The following is a 3,475-nucleotide window of genomic DNA, read 5'->3' as shown; positions in this document are numbered from 1 at the left end:
TAATAGGAATGTTCTTTTGTATCTTTATTTAATAAGACAAGTCCAAAATGAAAATCATACAGGAATGAATGTGCATAAATTTTCCCTTATTGGTATTCCCTAATTATTTTCAAATACACTACTTAAAAACATATTTTCACATTTTTTTCCTTATTTATATAAATAGCATATTCTCATGTACTGGATAGCTTTAGTTGTCAACTTGTCACACCTGGGTAGATGGCACCTGTATTGGAGAATGGCCTCCACTGGACTGGCCTGCAGCAGTGTCTGTGGGGTATTTTATTGATTGAGGTGGAGCCATGCCTGGGCAGGTTGTTCTGTGTTGTATAAGAAAGCAGGCTGAGCACTGACCAGGGGAGCAAGCCAGTAAGCAGTGGTCCTCCATGGCCTGTGCTTCAGCTCCTGCCTCCAGGTTCTTGCCCTGAGTCCCTACCTTGGGCTCCCTGGTGAACTGTGACCTGGGGGATGTAAGCCAAATAAATCCTTTCTTCCCTAAGTTGGTATTCGTCAGAGTATTTTGTCACAGCAATTAAAAGCAAACTAGAACAGAAATTGGTACCAAAGAGTGGGGTATTGGTCAGAATATTTTGTCATAGCAATGTAGAAAAAAAACTTGGACACCCTATTATAGAAAAATTGAAATATGAAAGTAAACATTCTTTACATTTAAACCAATTCTTCCCTCGCCCTTGTCATCTCCCACTCTGTGAGTTTTTGTTTGTGGAATTTACATATCATCTTTTAAAAGGTTTATATTTATTGTAAATAAATTTTATGGATTACTTTTTAAAGGATACACATATTTTCAAGACTGTCACATTAATATATATTTATATGTTTTCTGCATTATTATTCATAAATAAGCACCTTAAATTATTTAATCTGTCCTGCGTTGTTGGAGATTTAGGTCATTTTTCCATTTTCATTATTATAAATCATCTTTTGAAAAACATATTACTCCTGCCTGGTAATTATTTCCTATAAGTGGAATTGAAGAGTCTAAAGACTACACATGTCTAATACTTTGAATAAGTAATATTCCATAGATCTCCAGAAAGGTGGCACTGATTTATATTATCTATTTATATTTGTATTATTCATATTATCTGTGCTTAATGAGGCTTTTACACATTGTGATATAATTTTTAAAGGGTTTCAAGCTAAAAAGTCATTGAGGGTAAAAAGGGACCATAAACCCAGAAGGAAACCATGCCCCAGTTCAGACTGATACACTCTAGACCCACAATATCACAAGAGCTTTTCTTATGAACAATCTATGCATGTGGTAGGTGCAACATTATTGCACATAAAGTGTTACCAGTAGTATCTATGGCATTCACCAGGTCCACACCAATAGCAGAAACATATTAAGCGCCCATTTAACTGACTCCCTTGAAGCTGACAAGCACAGATGTTAAAGAAAGGGATTTGAGGAGTGTCAAAGTTATTGTAAATAAAAATGCATCCTCCCTACCAATGCATACATAAATATTTATGTTTTGTACATATATACATACATGAGAAAAATGAAAAAGCAGGAGCTGACAATGCAAGGAATGAGATTGTTCCCTGCCCTGGAGATATAAAGAGCCAATAAGCAGTGACAAGAAATGTTTATTAGTTTATATTTTTCTTTAAATATAACCTTACCTGGAGGAGTTAAAGCTACAAAAGTGTTTTTCAAGCTTATATAAAATGATTCTTTACAGCATTTCTTTAATCCTCCCACTAGAACAATTTAACCTTTACAGAATCTTTGCCCTAAGGTGTATAACCACATTCATAGTCTTCTTTTATCTGAACTCATTTTCCAAGAGAAAAGAAAAGAAAATCCTCAGAGTTAATTGTACATTTTTTGCAGCCATTCAAAAAGTTTCCTGTTTTCATTTACTTTCCTTTATCTCACAGCTAAAGACTTCAACATCTTGTCATTTGAGATAACAACTAGAGATAGGCCACGGTTACTGAGTTGGGATGGCCATGGTAACAGATTATAGGAGCCTAGCATTATACAAGAATTTCTCAAGTTTTTAGTTTTAATCCCAACTACCTGAATCTCAAAGAAATGACTGTGGTGCAGAGAAAGTGTGACAGCCTTTCCAACCTTCATTTCTTTAACACGTCACCCTCCAGGACCAAGGAATGACATCTTTTATTTCCGTGCTCTAAAACACTTTCTGTTGTACTGTATTTAAAAATTTTTTGCTACATGTGGTAGTGATGAATTTTTATATGCCCGTACCTGTCTGCCCTATGACATGAGTGTGGGAAAGTAAAGTCCAAATCAAAGGAGCAAATTTGTTTCCCATAGGAAAATACATAGTAAAGTTGTAGTTGAAGCCGCTCTTAAACAAATTTCTGGAATGGTGCTTCTGCTTTTTTTTTTTTTTTTTTTTTTTTTTTTTTTTTTTTGCTCCATGATCTCATGTGTTTGATTGAATGAGTGACAGGCTTTATTGTTCCAGTTTCCTGGGTTAGCTTACTGTGACTCTGGATAATTGCAGTTGGATCTGTGAGCTACCTGGTTTCTAATTTTTTTTTGTCTTCAAACAATGACAGTGAAACAGAAAGGCAAATAATAAATCCAAAACAAAACAGGTCTTTGAAATGCGAAACCATTTTTCTTTGTGTACATTTCATTAGTAGAATTCTACTTTCCCAGCATCTTCAGGAGGCACAAGGCCCAATACCAGGAACAGACTCTGTCTTCTGAAATGCCATAAGCCCTCAAACAATACTAGTCTAGAAATAAAATCTCTATAAGAAAAACTGTTTGCAATTTCAAAGGCCTCAGCATTCAAAATACTATATTGGGACAATAATAGGAATGTTCTTTTGTATCTTTATTTAATAAGACAAGTCCAAAATGAAAATCATACAGGAATGAATGTGCATAAATTTTCCCTTATTGGTATTCCCTAATTATTTTCAAATACACTACTTAAAAACATATTTTCACATTTTTTTCCTTATTTATATAAATAGCATATTCTCATGTACTGGATAGCTTTAGTTGTCAACTTGTCACACCTGGGTAGATGGCACCTGTATTGGAGAATGGCCTCCACTGGACTGGCCTGCAGCAGTGTCTGTGGGGTATTTTATTGATTGAGGTGGAGCCATGCCTGGGCAGGTTGTTCTGTGTTGTATAAGAAAGCAGGCTGAGCACTGACCAGGGGAGCAAGCCAGTAAGCAGTGGTCCTCCATGGCCTGTGCTTCAGCTCCTGCCTCCAGGTTCTTGCCCTGAGTCCCTACCTTGGGCTCCCTGGTGAACTGTGACCTGGGGGATGTAAGCCAAATAAATCCTTTCTTCCCTAAGTTGGTATTCGTCAGAGTATTTTGTCACAGCAATTAAAAGCAAACTAGAACAGAAATTGGTACCAAAGAGTGGGGTATTGGTCAGAATATTTTGTCATAGCAATGTAGAAAAAAAACTTGGACACCCTATTATAGAAAAATTGAAATATGAAAG

The sequence above is a fragment of the Nannospalax galili genome, unplaced genomic scaffold (genome assembly GCF_000622305.1).
Source record: "Nannospalax galili isolate Female #2095 unplaced genomic scaffold, S.galili_v1.0 scaffold10, whole genome shotgun sequence".
NCBI lineage: Eukaryota > Metazoa > Chordata > Mammalia > Rodentia > Spalacidae > Nannospalax > Nannospalax galili.
Note: the sequence above shows the minus strand (reverse complement) of the source record.